Below are 26,604 nucleotides of genomic sequence, written 5' to 3'. Positions count from 1 at the left end.
TACCTATTTTTCTTATTGAAACAGGTCATTTCAAAGTGTTCTGTCACACCAACCATGAAAACAGGTGTATGTAGGTGTGGGGAGATTACTTGACTGTGGGGAGATAAAGTAGGCTGTGGAGTGTAAGCCTATAGGTACGGGGGTTGGAAATAACCAGCTTTTCGCACGAAAAGAAAGCACTTCAGTGTGCTCTGTAACATCTGCCATGAAAACAGGTGTGTATGTAGGTGTGGGGAGATAACTAGTGTGGGGAGTAGGCCTACAAGGCCTTGGAGGTACTTGGGGAGAAAAATTTCGGCAACAACCAAATTCTCTTTTGGAAACCCTCCATTTCAATGGGATTTGTCATACCAACCATAAAAACAGGTATGTATGTAGGTGTGGGAAGATAAAACAGGTGTGGGGAATAGTCCTACAAGGCCTCACAGTCATTCCAAAACTAACACAGATGCATATAAATGTTTATAACCATCAATGACATCAAAATAAAGTTGAATAATGTTATAAATGCATGCATAGGAAAGGAAAAAAAAAAGCAATAATTTGTTTCCGATTTCTCTTTTTACTGTCCCAACTCGTTACACAATTATCACACCATTACAGTTATCACATTATCATTACACTTCATCACACTTATTATTACAGTTTCGGCAACATCCAGATTCTCTTTTGGAAACTCTCCATTTCATTGGAATTTATCACACCACCCATGAATACAGGTGTGTTTGTATGTGTGGGGAGATGAAACAGGTGCGGGGATTAGCCCTACAAGGCCTCATAGTCTTTCGAAAACTAACACAGATGGACACTACTCAGAGGTGGTAATCTGGGCAGGTAGGAAGAAAGAAAAAAAAAAAGATGCATCATATGTGGTACAACATACAGCTTTCTCCAACTACGTACGTACAGAACTGGTAGGTACGAAGTGAGAAACGAACAGAGTGAGGTGCAAATGTTTGGGAAGAAGTAGAAATAATATGAAACAGGTACGTACATCAGGCCTGACACTCGGGGGCCTGTTGGGGGTTGAAAGGGTAGTGAGGGAGAGATGGGCTGGGGTTTTGGGGGAGGTGACGAGGCTAGCAGGGAGGGAGGAGGGGCAAGAGAGGGTGGGACAGGACGCAGGTTGCTGTGGGAGGAGAGATACAATTGCGTGGAGGTGTTGGAGAGTGATGAGGGACAAGGAGGGGGTGAGGGAGTGGAGTAGAGGGTGGGATGGAGGCAGCCGAGAAGGGGGTGCACCGCCACTGCCAGGGTTGGCCCGAACCCACCCCCTCACGCCACATCAGGGGCGAGTTCAGATTGGCCTGAAGCCATGTACGTCATAATTGGGGTGGAGCAAGTGCTCTGCAGTTTTTTACAGGCCGCGTTCAATTGATGCGATTAGGCATTTTGGCATAAAACTCAAATCGCATCAATTGATGCAATTAGGACTTAAGAGGTTAATTAACACTCTACCATACACCTTACCTACAACACTCAACAGACTTATACCCCTAAGGCTAGTACATTCATACTTATCACACAAGCACTTGCCCAGTCAATTGGCATCATACCTTTCACAAAGCACACTTTCAACAATCTTACTAACCAGTCAACAATAGTCGCTCCACCACCCTTCAGGCATTCCACAGCACACCCATCCATACCTGCAGCTTTCCCTGTCTTCATATCTTTTACTGCCTCCTGCACTTCCTCCATTGTGATCAAAGAATCATTCAACTCTCCCAACACATTTATTCCTTGCACTCTTCCATCTGCCACAATCTCAGCCACCCTTTCCTCCTATACATTTAACAGTTTTTCAAAATACTCTGCCCATCTCTTCCTTACTGCATCCATCTCAATTAACATCCTTCCATCCTCTGCTTTTACTTGCTGCTCCTTCCCAGACTCTCCTTTTCGCACCCTTTTCACCTCCTTCCAAAACATTTTCTTATTCTGTTGAATAAGAAAATGACACCTCATCCTTCCTCTGCAGCCACACTTCATATGCACGTCTCTTCTCAGACACAGCCATACTTACTTCCTTGCACCACCATTCACTTCCTTTTCTTACACCACCACCCACACGTCTCACATCACACACCTCTTCCGCATGCCCCACCACAGCATTCTTAAACAACTGCCATTCCTCCTCCACACTGCCATTTTTTCCAATCTTTCACTGAATTCCACTCATCTTTCATTTTCTCCTGATACTCTATCATTTTCTCTCTTTTATCCAACTCACTCACTTTCAAAACCTCCCTGCCACACCTAACTCTGCTAGCTCTCACCCATCTACTACCTACTCTTAACTTCCCCTCCACCAGGCATAGGTCAGACATTCTTCCACCCTCCTTTCTCAGAACTCTCACATCCAACAATCTTCTTATTACGTTCCTGGACACAACCACATACTCCATCAGTGCTCTATAAACAACCATTCCACCCTCCTGTCTCACCTATTTATACTTATAAATATCTTTCTTCTGAAACAGGGTATTTCCAATCACCATCTCTCGCTCAACGCACACCCCTATCATTCTTTCCCCATTTTCATTTCTTCTAGGCACACCGTGCATACTAACTACACCTTCAACTGTTACATTTCCCACTCTAGCATTCAGATTTTCCATCATTACCACATTCACATTCGCTCCAAAACTCTGCAGACACTCATCAACATCATTCCAGAAAGAATCACTCTCTTCTTCATCTCTTTCACTACCAAGCCTATATACACTGATAAACACCCACAACTCATATTCAAATTTCGCTTTCACCCACATCAGTCTCAGTGACATCTCCTTCCATTCAATCACACACTGCTGTACTTCCGGACTCACTACCAAGGCCACACCTTCTCTTGCCCTTCCTCCTTTAATAAATTTTCATATTTTTTTTTTTTATTTCTCCAAACTCAGGTATAATATACCCACGTTTAGTTGCACTGTAACAGGCATTGAAGTTTAGTGGTCTAGGGTTAAAGGGACTCGCATTTTCCATTTCCTCACCATCCAGCCTCAGTGTGCAATCGGTAACTTCATTTCCCTTGTAGAGCACAACTTTACTCTTCCTTATATTCATCGTTTCTATCAGACACCCCGACTCATTCACCAAGTCTTTCAGCTCTCCTTTGTTTTCTTTTAACAATACAGTATCGTTTGCAAAGAAGAGAACAGAAAGTTTCCAAACGTTGCCCTCTCTTGTAAGGGCTGCTCCCACATCCACGTCCCTACCTTGTATCTCTTTTATTACTGCTTCCATATACAGACTGGATAACCATGGAGACATGACGCATCCCTGCTTCAATCTAACATCCAGACCATCCACACCACGACAGCTTTAGCTCTTGCATACATACTTTTCACTGCATTCAGCAGCTTCTCATTTACTCCTTATTTTTTAAATATTTTCCACATTTCTTCCCTAGTCAATCCGTCCTATGCTTTCTCCAAATCCATGAAAACTGCATACAACCACTTTCCCTTCCCTTTAAAGTTTTCCAATATACACCTTAGGGTGAATATTAGGTGTACACCCACGCACCAAAGTTTCTGTATCCCCCTCGGTGGAAGGAAGTGGAAGTCAGGGTTAGAGAGAGAGCAGGGGAGCGGTTGTTGTTGTTGTGGATATTTGCCCCGCAACGTGGTGGGGCACAGGCAAACAGAGAGCCCATCAGAGAAATGCAGACCCAAAAAAAGGCAACAAGCAAAAAAAAAAAAAAAAAAAGTAAAGCAGGATGACGGAGTGAATAAAGTCGGAGGCAAGGGGAGCAAACTGGCCAAAGGGAGACTGCAGAGATGGAGCAGCAGAAGGTCATTCAAAAAGAACACATCAACTGAAGGGGCCACTTAAGACTGATCGTCAGAGTCTGAGATATCTGTGTATTCTGAATCCCAGTCAAGACCTTCGTAGAGCTCCAGGTTGGTTGAATACTGAAGCTGGGAAAGAGAGCCTTGCTGTGAATTCTCCAGTGCCTGATCGACAGCACGAGCAATAATTTGAAGGAACTCTGCATCAGGGTGAAAAACGGAGCGAGATCCTGGATCGATGGTGGACCTCACAGGATCAGACGACGAGATCAAGACAGCTGGCTGAGCACTGATAGATGGAAGAGCTGGGGCAGCCTCGGGCATAGAGGAAGAAGCAGAAGGGCCATCAGAAGGCGTGAGGCCCACACTCACAGCAGCAGATGGAGAAACCGAGGGGGGAGGATCCTCAACGTCCAGATGGTCGGACAAAACAGATGAGGCAGGCTTCTCCCCCTCGGCAGCTGATGGCAGGGGGTGGACCTCCACAGCAGTAGTGATAACGTCCAAGTCCATGTCCGTGGTCGGTGCCGGATTGTGGGACCAGTCGAGCCAGTAGCCCTGTTGAGGGGACCATCCAGTCGCAGCCATTTCCACGGTGTACTGCACAGCCGAGGTGGAGGTGGCCGTGGACCTTTCTCCTCGAAAATCTGAGGGAGGAGAAAGTGCAAAACAGCCTTGTCACCCCCACTGAAAGCCTGAGCCATGGCGACACACATCGAAACGAGGAGGTTTGTCTCCCCAGAACACCCAGGACCTCGAGGCCGGCGTCTGTGGGCCGTAGGGCGCCTCAGTGTATGGGCAGAGCCCTGCACAGCAACACCCCCCGGCCCAGTGACATCCCGAGCCTTAGGACCCTTAGGTGACTGATGGAGACGAAACTCCACCGTCTTACCCTCGCCGAGAGAGCGCCGAACGTGCCGGGTATTTGGTGCAATGATCCCGAGTCTGTGTATGAAGACATCAGCATCGGTGTCCCGACGCTTGATGAACCCTTACCCAGACTTCACGTTGAACCAAACCACCACTTCCGTGATCTTCGTGGCCCCGGCGGCCTAGAACTACTGCTGGATGCACCCCTCAACAGGTCGTAGGAGCTAGCAGTAGTACAAGGAGTAGCTCGTAGTTCAGGCATAGAGACGTCTGCCTACAGTAGGGCGAGCGCTGGACTGGGAATGCGTGAGTGGAAGTTTGGTTCCGAGCTACGGGGCAGATAGTGAGAAACCTAATGACATTGGATTCGAAACATTTTCATATTATTCACCTGCAAAACACTATGCATTCGTAACATACACCAATTTATTATATCATAGTCTACTACTGTATGTTATGGATTCCTGTGAAACGTGGTCCAGACACGACCCATCTGTTTCGGATTCTCATACAACAAATGAAGCATCGAGCCAGTTTCATTGCATTCTGCATCATGGAGGCTAACACTGGACACAGATATATATATATATATATATATATATATATATATATATATATATATATATACACATATGATCTTTCCAAGATAAATCAAAGAGAATGAAACCCCATGTGAGAAATATTTTTCCCCATAGCACTTGCACTCTCTACAGTACTTTTTAAAATAGTTGTCCCTGGTTAGAAGCAGAGGAAAACCTGAGATCGTTAATAACTGTTCAACGGGTTTTTGTAACCCAAAAATTACATTCTCTTTAATAATTCTTATTATTGATAAATTAATTATTGCTACTGCGTGTAACTCTCGTCGACAACTATATTGTAAATGCATGTAATTACTTGGGAATTTCCACTGACCTGAACTGCGTCTGCGCATTAGATGACGTGTCTGAGGATGAAAATTCCCTCATAAAAGGCAGCTGTAGATTTGGCATATTACATAGATAAAGGGAATACTTGGTTTGGCTTTAGTTTAATTAAAACTAAGATTAATTTGTTAGATTCGCCCTGTATGTATCATGATGTAATCTAACTGTACTAAGCATTGTAATAATTAATAGTTGGCACCTCTACCATTCTATGAGGGAGATGGAGGCTTCCCTTGTTCACTCATTCTGCTCCCTGACATCGTCGAGCTTGCACGTTTGTAGATACGCCCCTCAAGGACGCTTGACTGCCCAAGCAACTGATAGAAAAGCAGGCTCGTCGTCATCTGCTGTCCAGAACTCCCTATCTAAGTAACCTTCACGAATTGGCCAATTCAAGGGGGGATTATCTAGGATATAGAAGAGGAATAGTTAGGTGAGTTAAGGTGTAAGTTACGGTTCACCTAACCCTATGAGACTAGTTTGAATTTACTTAAGGACAATTTTAGGGAGGAGTAAGGACCTACGATTTTTTAGTAGAACCTATTTGGTTCCCCTGAGAGTGAGGAAAGCAGATGTGTGCCGAAGCACTATGTGATTAAAGTTGCTTTCGTTGGGCATTGCCTACTACCACGTTCTGTTGAAGTGGATGACGTGGAAATGCGTGTATACTGAGCTCCGGGTAGAAGGGCAAGTTCCCTTTGCGATGATGAAAGGCTAAATGCCGTATTAGATAAGAAGCATGACCATACTATCCTTCTCCTGGGAGGAAATGATATGAGGATGTGAAAACAGAGTGTTGGGATGAGATATAACCCTAGAGGGATAGGTTGATATTACGAACCTAATCCCTACACTCGTCAAAATTTAAATAATTAATTAGCTGAGCCGGAAAATGAGTATTTTGGAAATTGAGTGGGGGGGATATATACAACCCTAGAGGTTTGATAACCCAGGGGGATAGGTTTGATATAATGGACTTAATCCGTACCCTCTTCAAAATTTAAAATATTAAGATAATTACTAAGCTGTGGTAAATTTGTGGTTGAAACTCATAGTTAATTATTAAATTAGAAATCAGTCAACTTGCCTGTTTCCTTGTTGCAAAGATCTTCTAGTAGTAAAGCTGGATGGGTAACTAGAGCCATAAATGATTGCTTTGGATGAAATACCTTTGTCAAGGGAGAAATTAAATAGTCTCCTAAATATGCTGAAAGACTGATGGAATAAGTACGAAGAAGGTTTTATAACTTTAGAAGCGGCTATAGTAAAGGCTGATGATAAGGAACTCTTAAAGTCAGAAACTACGAAGTTTGAAGGTAAATTTGAAGAATACTTAACTGTAGTAAAGACACTAGAGTCAAAATTAGCTGCTGTGGAAACACAATTAGAGGCACAGCAGAGTAGAGCTGTGTGTACCGCAAATAATGCTCCCGGAGTTTGATGAGGAGCAAAATTGGAAATCCATTTTGGGATCAATTCAGATATTTAGTACATTATAGAACAGATCTCCCTAAGGTTAGCAAACTCACATATCTGTTAGGACAGGTCAAAGGAACATCATATCAGGTGATTAAAGAATTACCAGAAGAAAATTATTATGAGGTGGCTTTGACCATCCTTAGACAAAATTACGCAGACAGGGGGCAAGTTATAAATCAATTACTGAAGGCTCTAATAAAATTACCCACGCCTAGGCACGATTTTGATTCCATGCAAAAATTTAGAATTGCAATAAGTTGTAATTTAAAGGCCTTAGGTACTTAGAAAGATATTAAGACATCAGATTGGGTGCTTTCAAGAATTGTGTTCCTAAAGCATCTACCAAAAACCAAGGATCCTTTGTATGGTAGGTACCAAAAGGATAATTTCTCCTGCGAAGAGATCGAGGAAGGCTAGATGCAACTCTGTGGACATTTGCAAGGAACAGTAAAACCTACCGAGAATAAACAGAAGATTGAAATAAAGAAAAAATCCACTAACTAACTGGTTGGGAAACTTAAGGCACAGAAGACTAAGTATGTGCCTAAGGAAGAGATAGGTACTTTCCTTAGTTCCCTAAAGGCTGAGGATAAAGTATTAAAAACAAGGAATAGACAAGCTGATGAAATTAAGGAATTAAAACCTTCCATGGTAAAGGACAGGAAGGTTTGGTCATTTTGTGGTGAGCAACATTCCAGTGCATCTTGTCAACATTATCCTGATTATGCTTCTAAAGTAGGAAAGCTTCATGAATTGGGATGTTGTATAATCTGATGAATTCCGAACACACTTCGGCCGACTGCAAAATTAAATTAAATCTTTGTTTTAAATGCAAAAGGAATCATCATAGTGCTTTATGCCCAAGGATGAAAAATGAGGTTCCTAAACCTGCAAGCATCAATATGACAATTGCAAGGGGGAATGCTCCAATAGTATTGCCAGCAGCAGTTCCAACAGCAGATGTGAAGGCATTGATTGTGGATAGAAACCTGTTGGTATGTACCCTTTTTGATATGGGTGCTTAGAAAACCTTTATTTCTGTGGACATTGTGAAGAAATTAAAGTTACCTATTATCGGCAAGATAAATCTAGCCATTACAGGAATCTCAGCAACTAAGAAAGCTCAGTCTTTTGATTTAGTTAGACCTGTAATATAATTAGGAAGATATAAATGCCGTATATCAGCAGCTGTACTGGATAATAAGGAGACAAGTATCTATATTTATATATATATATATATATATATATATATATATATATATATATATAAATGACTGAAGGAAACCTCTGATCATCTACAAACCTCAGGGATAAAGTTGGCTAAACGGAATATAGAATCAGATACTGTGGGTCCCATCAAAATGATAATTGCTTCTGATTACTGTGGGAGTTTCCTACATAGGACTTTCAAGAAGAATAAGGTACAGTTCTTCAAGAGTCCAGGAGGTAATCTTATTATGGGTCAGTTGCCTTTTCCAAAACAAGTTAAAGGAGAGGCTAAAGTAGTAGACTCAGTCTTTGTTACCCCCACACAGTCATTGATGGTAGCTAGAATTGGTGCAGACCTAGAACCTACTCAGATAAATGACTTGCTGGAGGAGCAAATTGAACTTGTACACAAATTATGGGATCTAGACAGTGTAGGAATACTCTCTGAGGAACCAACCCCAGAAGATAAAATAACTTTGGATTTGTATAATCAATGTGGAATTCAAGGACGAATAGTATTGGGTAGGATTACCATGGAAACTAAACCATTCAGAGTTACCAACAAATTACCAAGCAGCTAAGGCTCAGTTAAAATTTCTTCTAAGAAAGTTGAGAGATAAACCAGAACATCTAACCATATATGATAATATTATAAAAGATCAATTTAAGAATAAATTTATAGAAGAGATAGAATTCCCTGTTAACCACAAAAACGGGTATTACTTACCACACGATGCTGTAAGTAAGGATTCATTAACTACTCCCATACGGATAGCATTCATTTGTAGTAGTGAAGCGTCCAAGGGATCAGCTAGCTTGAACGATTGCTTATACTCTGGACCTGCACTAACAGAATGTGTTACTAAGATTTAGAAAAAAAAACTTATGCTTATACAGCAGAGATTAGTAAGGCTTTTCTCAGAATAGGACTGAGAGAGGAGGATAGGAGATTTACAAAATTCCTCTAGCCTCATGATCCTCAAAATGAGGATAGTCCATTGAAAACTTAATGTTTCCGATCAATGCTCTTTGGCTCTCATGCTGGTCCTTTCCTACTTTGCAACACCTTAAAGCATCATTTTGAAAATACCAAATGCCCAGAAATAGGGCAGGCTTTTTACATAGATAATTGCAAGGTGTTGCTGATACAGAGTCGGAAGCTTTGAAGGCTTATGAAATAGCCAATTCCGAATGTGGGAAGGCAATTTTGCCACTACAGAGCTGGAATAAAAATTCACCACTTTTGAGGAATAAAATACAAGAGGACTATCCAAATTCTAACATTCCCAAAATTCAAAATGTGTAGGGTCTTAACTGGGATACAACAGCTGATGTAATAAGCTTGAAACCAATTAATTTCTCCGATGTCACTCACCAAAAGGTCCTTGTTAACCCCTCCTCGCACGATGACGCATTTGTCGTCATATGAGTGTGGCTGCGACTATACTCGTTGATGCTTTTGGCGTCATTAAAGTATAAAAACTTTTGTCAGAGGAAAAGTTTTCGTTAGTTTGTGTCATTTTTGGAGGGTCATAGCTTCCCTGCTCCTTGTCAAAAGAAATGAGTTGGCAACTGTGGGTCCCGATACCAGCAAGAGAGTGGACAGGTTATTCAGTATCAAATGAGCTGTGAGTGGGGACGGTACTGAGCGGTTCTGTCCCTTTAACCCCTCTGTGGCCGATGGCGTCAAATAACAATTATCCAATAAATGGCCACAGGCATTGTTTGAGCATGGCCAATAAAAAACTGCAAAATTTTTGGGAAGTGAACGAACGTTCTGAACGTCTTCACACTGATCTACACTACATTCTCATACGCCCCATCAAACAGTTCAGAGCCTGCTGCTGTGATGAGTGGATTTTCGATTTTTCATTCCTAGCCATGCCTAAACAAGCACAACTACACCCATTATCACAACCCAGGCAGAACATATCATCTTTGTCCTCTGTTGCAAAATGCACACAGCCACCTGTTTACAATTATGAAGTAATACAGGCATAAACAAAAAAGACATGATAAGTGAAAAATACATTTTTGTCATGGTATCTTTGCCTATTTGCTCAGGTTTACTGTAATGGTTTGGATCATTAGATGCAGTGCAACTTGTAGAAAGCCGTGAAAACTTTCGGGAAGTGAACGAAAATTTGGGACATGAGAATGACCTTGACTTCATCCTCTCACATATCATCTGTCAGTTCACCACCTGCTGTCGTGACAAGTGGATGTAGGATTTTTTCGCATGTGACCTTGCCTAAAAACACATAGTTACACCCATTATCTCGACCCAGACAGAAAATACAATCTTCTTCTTCCCTTGCAAAACACACACAACCACCCTGTTTACAAGACAGCAATATATATTGCGAAAATAACAAGGTAAAATGATAAAGATGAACGTAAAATGATAGAGAAAGATGAAAATGTTATTACAGAAAAAATACATTTTTCCACATCTGTAAACATATTTATTTCTGCTTTGTCCGTATTCGTAATAATTAGACTTATTATTAGTTCTGATACTGAATTACGATTCTATTTTTAGCCATGCTCATGGTGTGGGAGCTCGAAGTTGCGACTTGACTTTGTATTGCTAATCAGATCTGACCCTTCACTTTCATCTCCCGTGGCAGAGCCTAACCTCGGAGGGCGTGCAATTTTCTCATTTAGGACTGAATATTCAGCGCTTTCGCTCCTTTTCCCATGAATGGGCACAACGATAATGTAAAAAATAACTCGAAAGTACCATAAACATATTTTATATCAAAAAGGTGAAAAAGTATTCATAGCATTATTTTTTCCAGTCATTCATAACATATTATGTAATGAAATCATTCGATATCATCGTATCTCATATATGCACAACATTTCAGCACCATTCGCATTGTTTTGGGAGATTAAAAATAAACAACACCTGCCTAGTTGCATTGTGGCAGCGACCCTGGGCGGTGGGTATCGGTTGTCAATATCTCTGCAACTTCTGCATTCCATTTCAAGCCACAGAATGCGTCTAGGAAGCTGGGATTTGCACTGTTAGGTGCATCTGAACTTTCTCTTCAATATGGGAAGAAAAAATAAATGAATTTTCGAAACTTTAAAAAATTTCCCCGGCGTCGGGCTGGCATGCATGAAAAATTCTGGGCCTTTTTTGCATTTTTCTTGAAAACTATGAGGCCTAGGATCACTGTTCTTTACTGAAATGAAAGGGAATGAAACTCTGCATAGGATGATGAAATAGAAACATAGCAGGGCGAGAAAAGTTTTTTACTAGAGCTCAATGAATTAAAAAATCTGTTGTCTGTTGGAGAAGGGTTTTACTTTCTTGCTTATTACTCGAACATCATACATCGTATCAAACTCAGACCTCCGGCATTCAAAAGCTAATAAAATTCTCTTTCCAATGGTGTATAATATGCAGATTTTGATTAGTAAATATTCGACTTATGATGTTGGGAAGTGAGATGTATGCTCCTGAATATTTATTCACATGGCCCTAACAAACATAAAGTGTGTTTTTTTTTTATTTTTTTTATCGTGTAGAACAAACTTAAACGAATAGGAATATGTGGGTTTTGTGGATAAATAAATATGTTTGGGTGTGAAAATAAGCCAAGAATACAATTTTTGGAGTGCGTGGCGGGCTGCAGAGGAGGGGAGAAAAGCTGGCGCGTCGTGTCCCACAAAGATTATTAACTTATCCGCACACAAAAAGGGTTAAGTCAGTCTCCATGTTATTTGACCCATTAGGATTGGTCAGTCCTATAGTTATTAGGGGCAAATGTTTAATGCAGGAGGCTTGGTGAGAAAAGTTGGATTGGAACACGGAATTAGGTGAGACATATATGGAACAATAGGAACGGATTAGAACGGAGTTTGGTACCACATCATGCATATGAATTCCCAGGAAAATGAACAGTAATGAGAAGTCACATTTACACATATTTTGTGATGCTTCTCAAAGGGCATATGGAGCCGTAGCTTATTGCAGAACAGGAGAGGATAGTAAGATTATTATGTCCAAAGCCAGCATTGCACGAATTAAAGGAAGAACCCTACCTCAAATGGAATTGGCTTCCATAGAAGTAGGAACTAAATTGGCCAGGTATATAACCACTACTCTTGACACTCAGTTAAGGATATTTATATATGGACTGACAGTAAGATTTGTCTTTACTGGATAGTGAAGGAAGACAGTAAAATTCCTTTCGTCCATAATAGAGTGAAGACTATTAAAGAGCTGTCTCCCAAACTTAAATTCATGCATGAATCCTCTAAACAAAACCCAGTTGATCTGTTTTCGAGAGGTTCGACTGTAAAGAGACTGATCAAAGATAACTTGTGGTTTAAAGATCCTAAATGGTTACTCACTAAAGATTGGCCTGAACAGAAACAGTATAGTATTGCTGAGGTTGGTGTAGTAAACCTGGAACCTGTAGTACTTGAGCCAGAAGTAATTGATATCAGCCGATTCTCATCAATAAGACAACTTATTAACACTACTATATTAGCTGTTGAATTTTTGAATAAGTGGGGTTTCAGAAGTTAGATCCCATGGAATATTGGCTGAAAAGAATACAAAAGAACTATTACAGAGAGATATATGACCTTTTAGGCCAGGGCACTGGGAACTGACATAAATTGATAAGAGATTTGGGCTTGTTCTTAGACGGAAAGGGTCCAATTAGATGCCGAGGCCGAATAACAAATGCTGATTTGCCTCTCCATACTAGACATCCCATATTATTACCCAAGAGCAGATACTTTGTACAGTTAATTGTAAAGGAAGTCCATGAATTGCCTCTCCATTGAGGTGTGCCATGGAATTTGGCTCAAATCTGGGAAATGTACTGGATCCCTAAGGGTAGACAGGTCATAAAGAAATATCTCAAAGGCTGCATCACATGTAGGAGGTATGAACAATGACCATATGACTATCCAGGACCACCTGCCTTACCAAGGGATAGGATAAATGTAAGTCGGCCCTTCCAAGTAACTGGAGTGGATTACACAGGGGCTATAACTGTTCGGGTGAGGGAACTCCCCATAAAGTTTGCATTTGTCTATTAACTTGTACCTACAGAAGGGCAGTCCATCTGGAAATGGTGGAAGATCCGAGCTCAGAGACATTCCTGAATGTCTTTCGAAGATTTGCCGCTAGAAGGTCGTGTCCAGGCAAGTTAATAAGCGACAACAGAACTAATTTCGTTGGAGCAGCACCTTTACTGCTGAACATAATGAATGACCCAAATGTTAAGTCGGCACTGGGAATCCGAAATTGTACCTGGCAGTTCACAGCTCCAAGAGCACCATGGCAAAATGGACTTACCGAATGAATGGTTGGTATTGGCAAGAACTTCCTAAGGAAAACATAACACAGAACTAAGATCACAAGAGAGGATATAAAAACAGTGATAACAGGTTGAAAATAGGTTTGATAACAGATCCCTAACCTATTTAGATGACACTAGCGTTTCGATAGACGCCTTGACACCAGCTCATATGTTATATGGCAGGAAGCACCATCCGGTGCCTTGTGTGGATATCCTGGAAGAAGTAGATGATCCTACCATTGAGAATAATTATTTCAGATGACATCTGTAGGACGGATATCAATGTCTGAAAAGGGTATTGGATACTTGGAATAGACATTGGAGTGAAGAATATCTTTTGAGCCTACGAGAAAGATATTATGGGGTTCAGGCTGCCAGCAATAAGTCTGTTATAAACACAGGGGATGTGGTCTTTGTGAAAACAGAACAACCAAGATCCCAGTGGCCATTAGCTAAGGTGATCTCCACGCATCCCAATTCACAGGGGGTGCTGAGACTTGTAAAATTAAAATGTAGGGGACATACCAGCATAAAAACTAATGATAAACTGGTACCCCTTGAGTTAGTGGCTACCCCAAATGCTGGGGATGATGGAGATCAAATGGGTCAAGATGCGCGACCTAGAAGGGCCGCAGCATAGGGTTCTCGAGAACTATGGAGGGAACTCCTGGCTATGGGTCACATTACATGATGCAGCCTATCATTTTTGCCTGGCCCCAACACTGAGGGAAAATATTTTCCACCACAGCAGTTGTACTCTCTACTTTTTGAAATAGTTGTCCTTGGTTAGAAGCAGAAGAAAACCCGAGATCGTTAATGACTGTTCAAGCGGTTTTTATAACCCAGAAATTACGTTCTCTTTAATAACTCTTATTATTAATAAATTAAATGCTACTGCGTTTAATCCTCGTGCACAACTATTCTGTAAATACGTGTAATTACTTGGGAATTTCCACTGACCTAAACTGCATCTGCGCGTTAGATGACGTGTGTGACGATGAAAAGGCCCTCATATAAAAGGCAGATGTAGGTTTAGCATATTACACAGTTAAAAGGAATATTTGGTTTGGCTTTAGTTTAATTAAAACTAAGATTAGTTTGTTAGATTCACCCTGTATATATCATGATGTAATCTAACTGTATTTAGCATTGTAATTAATTAATAGTTGGCACCTCTACCATTCTGTGAGGGAGATAGAGGCTTCCCTTGTTCACTCACTTTGCTCCATGACATCATCAAGCTAGCACGTTTGTACATATGCACCTCAAGGACGCTTGATTCCCCACGCAACTGACAGAAAAGCAGGCTCGTCGTCATCTGCTGTCCGGAACTCCCTATCTAAGTTCCCTTTATGAATTGGCCAATTTAAGGGGGGATTATCTAGGATATAGAAGAGGAATAGTTAGGTGAGTTAAGGTGTAAGTCACTGTACACCCATATGAGACTAGTTTGAATTTACTTAAGGACAATTTTACAAAAGGTACCGGAGCCAACCCACCCCTGAATCACATCATCTTTACGTTTCTGCCCGGAATCGTGCTAAGTCTGTTCTTCGCTCTACTAAAAATAATTTCATCCATACTAAATGCTCTCAACTCTCCAACTCGAATTCTTCCCGCTCCTTCTGGCACCTTGCCAAAAATCTTTCTAACAACTTTACCTCATCATCCTTCCCTCCTCTTTTCCACTCTGATGGTTCTGTAGCTATTTCTTCTACTGATAAAGCAGATCTCTTCGCACAGACTTTCTCCTCCAATTCCACCTTAGACGATTCAGGTGCTGTTCCTCCATCACTTCTCCCCTCTGACTTCCTCATGGCTGACATTAAAATTTCTTCAGTTGATGTATTTTCTGCCATCACTGGCCTCAGTACTAACAAGGCATATGGGCCTGATGGGGTCCCTCCTGTTGTTCTCAAGAACTGTGCTTCTGTGCTTACACCCTGCCTAGGCAAACTCTTTCGCCTTTGTCTGTCAACTTGTACCTTTCCTTCTTGCTGGAAGTTTGCTCTCATTCAGCCAGTCCCAAAGAAGGGTGACCACTCAAACACCCTCCAACTATCGTCCAATTGCTTTAACGTCCTGTAAATCAAAAGTTTTCGAGTCAATTCTTAATAGAAAAATTTTAAGGCATCTTTCTTATCACAACCTTCTTTCCGATCGTCAGTATGGGTTCCGTCAGGGACGCTCCATTGGCGATCTTCTCACCTACCTTTCAGACTCCTGGTCATCCTCCTTTCGGGACTTTGGCGAAAGCTTTGCCATTGCACTTGACATCTCAAAGGCTTTCGATCGAGTCTGGCATAAATCTTTAATTTCCAAACTGCCCTCCTACGGTTTCTATCCTTCTATCTGTGCCTTCATCGCTAGCTTCCTTTCTGGTCGTTCTATAGCCGCTGTTGTAGACGGCCATCGTTCTTCTCCTAGATCTATCAACAGTGGTGTTCCTCAGGGCTCTGTCCTATCACCAACTCTCTTCCTTTTATCCATCAATGTACATCTAACCCTATCCACTCATACGCTGATGACTCCACCCTTCACCTTTCCATTCGGTTCCCGCAACGCCCATCTCAACAGTTACTTCAAGAAACAAGGGATGAGGCTATGGCACACCTAATGTCTGACTTGGCTCGTATCACTGACTGGGGTAAAAATAATATGGTTGTCTTTAATGCATCTAAGACTCAGTTCTTACACCTATCAACCCGACAAAATCTTCCACAGGTATACCCATTAATGTTTAATAATATTCAGCTTAATCCTGCATCATCCTTGAACATGCTTGGGGTTTCATTTACTCAGGACTTATCTTGGAAAGATCACATTACATCTCTTGTAAAATCTGCTTCCAAGAGATTGGGTGTGCTAAGCCGACTCCGCTCTTTCTTTACCCCTGCACAATTGTTGACTCTATACAGAGGTTTTATCCGCCCCTGTGTGGAGTACAACTCTCATGTGTGGGGAGGCTCCCCACATACAGCTCTTCTCAATAGGGTGGAGTCAAAGGCATTTCGTCTCATTAACTCTCCTCCTCTTGCTGACTCCCTTCAACCTCTGTCTCTTCGCCGCACTGTTGCATCTTTATCTCTTTTCTATTGCTACTTTAATGGTCACTGCTCCTCTGAACTGTCTGCTTGAATTCCTCCACCTCTACGACGGGCGCGTAGCACCCGTCTGGCAGCAAACTCTCATTCCTTTTCTGTCCAACTCTCTAATGCAAGAGTTAACCGTTACTCCCAGTCTTTCATTTATGCAACAGGTCAGCTCTGGAACTGTCTCCCTCTATCTGTATTTCCTGCTGCCTATGATCTCCAGTCTTTCAAACGCAGTGTGTCCAGGCATCTCAAAATGATCGGATGTTGAATTTGGCTCTCTATTGTATTTTGTTTTTCTCTTGGAGGGAACTGTTACTGCGGGCCATGGCCTTTGGTTCCTTCTTCCTCACATAGAAAAAAAAAAAAAACTACGAGTTGTTTACTAGAAAAAACTAGAAATTTCTCACACCCCAAATATGTTTAAGGATGATGCAGGATTGAGCCTCCCCATACATGAGAGTTGTACTCTACACAGGCAAACAAAAGCCGTGCACATAGTCGACAACTGTGCAGTGGTAAAGAAAGTATGGAGTCGGCTAAGCACACCTAATTTCTTGGAAGCAGATTTTACAAGAGATGTAATATGATCCTTCCTAGATTAATCCGAGAGATTGAAACCCCAAGTATGTTTAAGGATGATGCAGGATTGAGCTGGATGTTGTTAAACATTAGTGGGTACTCCTGTGGAAGATTTTGCTTGGTTGATAAGTGTAAGAACTGAGTCTTTGATGCATTAAAAAGAACAAGATTAATTTTACCCCAGTCAGAGATACGAGCCAAGTCAGACATTAGGTGTGCCATACTCTCATCCCTTGTTTGTTGAAGTAACTGCTGAGACGAACGTTGTGGGAACCGAATGGAGAGGTGAAGGATGGAATCATCAGCGTATGAGTGGAGAGGGTTAGATGTACAGTTTAGAAGGTAATTGATAAATTAAAGGAAGAGAATTGGTGATAGGACAGACCCCTTAGGAACACTACTGTTGATAGATCTGCGAGAAGAATGATGGCCATCTACAACAGTGGCTATAAAATGACCAGAAAGGAAGCTATAGATGAAGGCACAGACAGAAGAATAGAAACCCTAAGAGGGCAGTTTGGAAATTAAAGATTTATGACAGACTCAATCGAAAGCCTTTGAGATGTCAAGTGAAATGGCAAAGCTTTCACCGAAGTCCTGAAAGGAATGTGAGCAGGAGTCTGAAAGATCGCCAGTTGAGCATCCCTGACAGAGCCCATACTGACTATCAGAAAATAGATTGTGATAGGAAAGTTGCTTTAAAATTTTTCTGTGAAGAACTGACTTGAAAACTTTTGAGACAAATGATGTTGAAGCAACTGGATGATAGTTAGAGGGTTGGAAATGGTCACCCTTCTTTGGGACTGGCTGATGGGACTTGCTGAATTAGAGCAATCTTCCAGCAAGAGGCAAAGTACAACTTGACAGACAAAGGCAAAAGAGTTTACCTCTGCAGGGTGTAAGCACAGAAGCACAGTTCTTGAGGACAACAGGAGGGACTCCATCAGACCCATATGCCTTGTTAGTACTGAGCCCAGTGGTGGCAGAAAGTACATCAGCTGAAGAAATTTTAATGTAAGCCATGAGGAAGTCAGAGAGGGGAAGTGATGGAGGAACAGCACTGGAATCGTCGAAGGTGGAATTTGGGGAGAAAGTCTGAGCGAAGATATCTGCTTTATCAGCAGAAGAAATAGCTACAGAGCCATTAGAGTAGAAGAGAGGAAAGAAGGATGATAAGGTAATGTTGTTAGAAAGATTTTTAGCAAGGTGCCAGAAGGAGTGGGAAGAAATCAAGTTGGAAAGTTGAGAGCATTTAGTACGGATGAAATTGTTGTTAGCTTAGCGAAGGAGAGACTTACCACGTTTCCCTGCAGAAACATAAAAACGATGTTGTTCAGGGGTGGGTTGGCTGTGGTACCTTGTATAGACCTTCTCCTTGTTGTGGACAGCATTAGAACGAGCATAATTAAACCAAGGCTCTCTTGCATTAGTCCAAGAATATGAGAAGAGAATGTATGTTTCCATGCCCGAGAGAATGACCTCCATAATGTGCAAGGCACACTCAGATGGCTTCCAGCCATTGAAACATTAATCATTCCACAGAAAATCAGAGAAGTACTGCCTGAGGGCCTTCCAATCCACAGCTCCAAAGTGTCACAATCGACTTTTCTTTGGATGGTCCCTAGGCTGTACTGGAGTGATAGGACAGGTTCAGGTATTAAGGACGTGATCGAAGGAGCCCAACGGAGAGGAAAGATTAACATTGTAAGCAGAAGGATTAGTTGTAAGGAAGAGGTCAAATATATTAGAGCTCTCTTCAAGTGAGTCACGGATATGGGTAGGGTGCTGTACAAGCTGCCCTAGGCCATTAAGGATAGAAAAGAAGTAGGCTTGTTCACCAGGTGAATCATTGAAAGGAGAGGAGAGCCAAAGGTGGTGGTGACCAATGGAATTTTCTAGAATGGAGATTTCAGAAAAAGGAGAAATGGATAGAATGTGTTCCATCGTAGAAGCAAGATCTATCTATCTATATACCTAGGCTGCTTCCCCAGAGGAAAGAGAGGTAGCCGAGACAGGACGACACACTCCATTTACTCATCCATTCAAACACATTCATTCGCATCTTAGCCCCAAAGAGGAGAACTGACAGATCCTCACCGCACCACACCGCACAAGGGTCAACTGCGCAATGCAATCAGTGACATCTGCAGCAGGGCCCGACAGCAGAGCTGGTTTACCCCTGCCACATCATAACAGACCCATCCCCTTACCCTCATCTGACCTGAGTAGCTGATCAGACCAAATGCGGGAGAAAATCCCCTCAGGGCTGCATCATCACTTATTCATTCACAATTTCTCTCCATTTACTTCTGTCACGCACAGCCATCTTCCTTGCTCAACAGACATCCCTCTCGCATCCAGCGCTCTCTTCATACTGTCCATCCATCCTATTCGTGGTCTTCCTCTCAGCCTTACACCTCTCACATCAGATCTAGTTATCTTTTTCACCAATCGCTCATTATCCATTCTCTCCATATGTTCAAACCATCGCAACACCCTCTGCTCAACTCTACCAGCCATCTCCCAAACAATTCCAGTTCTCCTTCGCACTTCATCATTTCCCACTCGATCCATATGCGTCACTCCACACATACTCCTCAGACACCTCATCTCCATTACATTCAAACTTTTGCTTTCTGCTACACCCATATTCCATGTTTCAGCCTCATATAACGCAGTCGGTACCACAACACCCTCATACAGCCTTCTCATTACATCCATTCTAAGCAAACATCTAAACATTTTTTTCATTCCTCCCAGCACCTTTCCTACTTCATTTACTCTAAACTTCACTTCTGCATCTATTCTTCTATCCACAGCAACATGTGACCCTAGATATTGAAAACACTCTACCTGCTCAAGCAACTCACCATTCAAAACTATATTCATCCTCCTACCATCTACCAACCTCGTACACTTCATCACTTTACTCTTATTCTCATTTACTTTCAATTTCCTCCTTTCACACACCCTTCCAAACTCCTCTACCAACTGTCTCAATCCCTTCTCTGAATCAGCCACCAGTGCAGTATCATCTCCAAACAACAGCTGCTTCAGATTCCACTCTCCACCATCAACATTCATCAGACTCAGACCTCCACCTAAAACTCTTGCATTCACCTCCCTTACAACACCATCCATGTAAATATTAAACAACCAAGGTGACATCACACATCCCTATCGCAGCCCCACTCTCACGGGAAACCAATCACTCACAGCATTTCCCACTCTTACACACACTCTACTATTTACATAAAAACTTTTCACCCCTTTTAGTAACCTACCATCAAGTCCATACAATCTTAAAACAGTCCACAAAGCCTCCCTATCAATTCTATCATACTCTTTCTCTAAATCCCTGAATGCCCAAAACACATCCTTGCCTTTCGCTAAATACTTTTCACACACTTGTCTCACAGCGAACAGCTGATCCACGCATCCCCTCCCTCTCCTAAAGCCACACTGCTCATCACCAATCACTCCCTCTGTACCCTCTCTAACTCTCATAATTAACACTCTACCATAAATCTTACCTACAACACTCAGCAGACTTATACCCCTAAAGCTAGTACATTCATACTTATCACCCTTGCCTTTATACAACGGGACCACACAAGCACTTGCCCAGTCAATTGGCACCATACCTTTCACAAAGCACACATTCAACAATCTTACTAACCAGTCAACAATCATCACTCCACCACCCTTCAGGCATTCCACAGCACACCCATCCATACCTGCAGCTTTCCCTGTTTTCATCTCCTTTACTGCCTTCTCCACTTCCTCCTTCGTGATCAAAGAATCATTCAACTCTCCCAACACAATTTATTCCTTGCACCCTTCCATCCGCCACAATCTCAGCCACCCTTTCCTCCTCTACATTTAACAATCTTTCAAAATACTCTGCCCATCTCTTCTGTACTGCATCCATCTCAATTAACATCCTTCCATCCTCTGCTTTTACTCTTTCTTCCTTCCCAGACTTTCCCTTTCGCACTCTTTTCACCTCCTTCCAAAACATTTTCTTATTCTGTTGAAAATTCTTTGTCAACCGCCTACCCCACCTCTCATCTGCTGCCACTTTAGCATCATGCACAGCCCTTCTCGCCCTATTCCTCTTTCCTTATACTTTTCATATGACATCTCATCCTTCCTCTTCAGCCACCCTTCATATGCATGTCTCTTCTTAGCCACAGCCATACTTCCTCGCACCACCATTCACTTCTTTTATTTACACCACCACCCACACGTCTCACACCACACACCTCTTCTGCATGCCCCACCACAGCACTCTTAAACAACTGCCATTCCTCCTCCACACTGCCATTTTCCCGATATTTCACTGCATTCCACTCATCTTTCAATTTCTCCTGATACTCTATCTTTTTCTCTCTTTTATACAACTCACTCAGTTTCAAAACCTCCCTGCCACACCTAACCCTCCTAACTCTCACCCATCTCTTACCTACTCTTAACTTTCCCTCCACCAGGTAGTGGTCAGACATACCTCCACCCTCCCCTCTCAGAACTCTCACATCCAACAATATTCCTACAACATTCCTAGACACAACCACATAGTCCATCAAAGCTCTATCAACAACCCATCCACCCTCCTGTCTCACCCACGTATACTTATAAATATCTTTCTTCTAAATCAGCGTATTTCCAATCACCATCTCTCGCTCAACACACATCGCTATCATTCGTTCCCCATTTTCATTTCTTCCAGGCACACCATGGATACCAACTACACCTTCAACTGCTACATTTCCCACTCGAGCATTCAGATCTCCCATCATTACCACATTCACATTCGCTCTAAAACTCTGCAGACACTCATCAACATCATTCCAGAAAGACTCCCTCTCTTCTTCATCCCTTTCACTACCAGGCCCATGTGCACTCACAAACACCCACAACTCACGTTCAAATTTCGCTTTCACCCACATCAGTCTCGATGACACCTCCTTCCATTCAATCACATACTGCTGTACTTCCAGACTCACTAAAAAGGCCACACCTTCTCTTGTCCTTCCTCTATCAACATCTGACAATCTTCCATTCACACTTCCAAACATGGACTCACCCTTCCCTTTCATCTTCGTTTCACTCAAAGCTAACACATCCAACTTTCTTCTCACAAACATTCTCCCAATCTCCTCCCTTTTAGCCTCAATCGTACTACATCCACGCACATTCATAGACCCAGTCTTCAGGGTACGGGGATAACTCCATCCCCCTGGCCTGTCTCTTCTTAGGAACTAAAAAACAGAGGAGGGAGTCCCTAGTCCCCTCACTCTGCCCCTTTTAGTCGCCTTTTACGACATGCAGGGAATATGGTGGCAGTATTCTTCCTAACACAACCTGGCCACAGAGTAGTAGTACCACCCCATAGTGCGGCCAGATTGTGTCCCCCCCGCCACGGGGTGGGGACACAAGTAAGATAGTTGAAGAATTTTTTATAGTCAGTACCCTCTGGGGGTAGGGGGGGTTTCAAGAATACACCCCCAGTATCCCTGCTTGTCGTACGAGGCGACTAAAAGGGTTGGTGGTGGGTTAGCGACCCACCCCGTAAAAAGAACTAACTAAAAAAGCGAATAAAGCGCCTCGGACCCGGACGGACCATACGTTGATGACTAAGGAACGGACAAAGGACATTCTTAGGGTGGGAACGTGGAATGTGAGAGGAGTGAATGATGAAGTGAAAGAGAGAGAGATTGTTCAGGTGCTTGAGGATGCAAAAGTGGATATATGTGGATTGACTGAAACTAAATGAAGAGGTGAAAGGGTGAGAGAATGGGAATATGGTTTAGGTATATGTGCGGGAGTCAATGAAAATGAGAGGGCAAGAGAGGGAGTATGTCTGATGATAAGCAAGAAGTGGAAGGAGAAATATAAGAAAGTATGGAACAGTGGGTGTAAGGATGGTATGGGTGAGGATGAAAGTAGGTATACAAGCGTGGGCGATTGTATGTGTGTATGCCCCGACAGAGGATCGAGTGGCAAGAGTGAAAGATGAGATTTGGGCGAGTGTAGAAGCGTGTATGGACAAGTTTGAGAGGAGCGAGAGAGTGCTGTTGATTGGAGACATGAATGGTAAAGTTGGGAATGTACGAGTGGATGGAGTGGTTGGTCAGTGGGGTGTGCCAGCTGACGTAGATGGGAATGGAAGTGCTTTGGTGGACATCTGTGCTTGTAAGGGGTTGGCAATAGCCAACACCTACTTTCGGCATAAGATGATCCACCGGTATACATGGAGAGTAATGAGGAGGATGGATGGTGAACTTGTTGAACGAAAGGCAATTATAGACTACGTGTGTGTGGATGAGCGAATGAGAAGACAAGTGGTGGATGCAAGAGTGTGGAGAGGGTGGGGGAATGGAGTCTCGGACCATCACTTAATGATGGCCAAGGTAGAGCTGCAAAGAAAGTGGTTGAGGAGACGAAGGGGAAGACAGGAGGAAGCAACTCCTGTGAGAAGAGTGGAGAAATTGCAAGATAGTGAGAAAATGACAGAGTATAAGGGCATAGTGGAAGAAAGATTGGGAAGGTATGAGCTAGAGCAGATCGAAGGGGTGGAAGACGTATGTAAGATATTCATGGAAGAGATAGGCGCAGCATGTGAGGCGGTTTGTGGAGTGAGGAGGTGATGCAAGGGTGTGCAAGGGACAGCATGGTGGAATGATGAGGTGAAACGAGCTGTGGAACAAAAGAAGAAGGGATATAGTGAATGGTCAGCGAGTAGAGGTAGGGGAGAAGATGAGAGAGAGAAGAGAGAGGTATATGTGAGCAGGAGAAGGGAGGTTAAGAGACTAGTGAAGGAGAGTAAAAAGAAAGTGGATGAAGAGTTTGGGAGGAATCTGAGTGTGAAATGGAGGGAGAGTAAGAAATTGTTTTGGAAGGAGGTAAAGAAAATAAGGCAGTGTGAAAGGAGAAATAGTAGGGGAGTGAAAGATAGGAATAATAGATTGTTGGTGGAGAAGAGAGAGAAAGTGAGGAGATGGAAGGAGCACTTTGAGAATTTGTTGAATGTAGAGAGTGAGAGCAGCGCGAGTATAAGAGGTTGGGGAGTGGCTGGGAGAAGAAGAGATGAGAGGAGGGAGGAAGAGATCAGTAGGGCGGAAGTAGTGGAAGCGATGAAGAAGATTAAGTTGGGAAATTCTGTGTAGATTGGATTGGGAAGAGGGAAGGGTTCCAGAGGACTGGAAATCAGGTATAATTGTTCCTTTATACAAAGGAAAAGGGGAGAGAGAAGTATGTGGTAACCATAGGGGTATTTCCCTACTTAGTGTGACTGGTAAAATATATGGTAGAATACTCATTGACAGGGTTAGGCATATGACAGAGGAGCTAGTTGGAGAAGAACAAGGGGGATTTAGGAAGGGAAAAGGGTGTGTAGATCAGATATTTGTTCTAAGATGTTTAGTGGAGAAGTATCTAAAGAAGGGAAGGAAAGTGTATGCTGCCTTCATGGACTTGGAGAAAGCTTATGACAGAATAGATAGGCAAGGTATGTGGAAGGTATTTAGAATATATAGAGTGGATGGGAAATTGTTGAGTGCTGTGAAGAGTATGTACGAGGGAGCTAGGGCTTCGGTGCGAGTGGATGGTGAGCTGAGTGAGTTCTTTGATCTCAATGTGGGACTGAAACAGGGTTGTGTGATATCTCCATGGCTGTTTAATATATACATGGATGGGGTTGTAAAGGAGGTGCAGGGTAGGGCAGTGGATGTGGGGGTGGCTCTAATGAATGAGGGTGAGATTTGGAAGCTTCCGGTGTTGCTGTTTGCTGATGATACAGTACTGTTGAGTGAAGATGAATGGGAGTTCCAAGGTTTGGTGAATGAATTTGGGACAGTGTGTAGGAGGAGGAAGCTGAAAGTTAATGTAAACAAAAGTAAATTTATGGTGTTTGAGAGGAATGAAGTCACAGAGTGTGCAGTGAGGTTGGATGGTGAGGATATGGAGAATGTGAGTGCATTCAAGTACTTGGGTAGTGTGATGAGTAAGAATGGAACTTTGGGGGATGAAGTGCGTGAAAGGGTACAGCAGGGAAGGAAGGTTGTTGGTACACTGAAAGCAGTGATGAGAAATAGGGAGGTGAGTATGGAAGTTAAGAAGTCACTGCATGATAGTATTGTGATCCCTACCCTGACGTATGGAAGCGAGGCATGGACCTTGCAAGAGGGGAACAAGTCAAGAGTGAGAGCAGTGGAAATGAGTTACTTGAGAGGAGCATGTGGAGTGACGTGGAGGGACAGGTTGACGAATGAAGAAGTGAAGGAACGCTGTGGGGTGGATGTGGATGTGGTTGAGAAGATTAGGAGAAATACACTGAGGTGGTTTGGACATGTGAAGAGAATGGAGAATGAAAGACTGACTAAGAGGGTGTATGTAGGTGAGGTGGAGGAAGAGGTAGACCGAGGATGAGGTGGAGGGATGGAGTTGAGAGGTATATGAGGGAGGGGGGGGTGAGTTGGGGGGAGGGTAGTCAAATGGTGGGTGACAGAGTGACTTGGAGGCGTTTTGTCTGTGGCCACCCTTTGCGGGATTAGGGCGTCGGGCTATAGATAGATAGATAGATAGATAGACAATTAGGGATAAGTAAACAACACAGATATATTTAGTCAGAGAATGGCACGAAAGCCGAAGCCAGAGACTACAAGATTCAAAAGAATCAAATTCAATAACATGAGAGCAAGATAAGTTGTTGCGTACAAAACAGCCACATTTGGCTTTGAAATGCGTATAGAGAAAGTAGGAGGATACAGAAAAGGGTTTGCTATCAGTTGCCTCAGACATCTGAGTCTCAGTTAAGAAGAGAAGGTGAGGTGTAGAGGAGGAGAGGTGGTGCTCAACAGAGCGAAAGTTAGAGGAAAGGCTGTGAATATTGCATAAATGAAGAAGAAGCGAGTCAGACAGTGGTTCCAGGCACCTCGGTGAGTCGTCTCCGGGAGAAGAGCAGATGATGAGGGCATTTATGGTCCCCCCTCCCGAGGAGGCAGTTAGTAGCCATTTTTCTTTGGCTTGGTTATTAGTAGCCATTTTTCTTTTCTAGTTTTGAAAAGGAAGTGTATTGTGTACTGCGCATGTAGTTTGGTGTTGGCAGTTAGAGATACTTGTACTTGAGAGCATGTTGGCCTACTCTCTGTGTTACTGAAGGTATGAAAGAGTTCAGCAAAGGGAGATGGTCAGGTACTAGTCCCGACGGCTGATGAAACGGAAAGTTCAGCTCTCCCTGTCATCAGATTTCCATTCACCTTGGGAGTACTGCCCTTCTCGACTGGTGCTTCAGTCTACTCCTACCTATCGTTCATTA

The 26,604-nt window shown here is 42.8% G+C and overlaps 1 pseudogene; it reads right to left on the bottom strand.

Annotated features, from left to right (window-relative positions):
* Positions 1-412: 412 nt before the first annotated feature.
* Positions 413-26,604, bottom strand: part of LOC145406709 (protein CFDP2-like) — a 26,972-nt pseudogene continuing 780 nt past the window's right edge.

The sequence above is a fragment of the Coenobita brevimanus genome, chromosome 8, assembly GCF_032717465.1.
Source record: "Coenobita brevimanus isolate Jiangsu-jjx chromosome 8, ASM3271746v2, whole genome shotgun sequence".
In the NCBI taxonomy this organism is placed as follows: Eukaryota; Metazoa; Arthropoda; class Malacostraca; order Decapoda; family Coenobitidae; genus Coenobita; species Coenobita brevimanus.
Note: the sequence above shows the minus strand (reverse complement) of the source record. Positions and strands in the feature narration are given on the sequence as shown.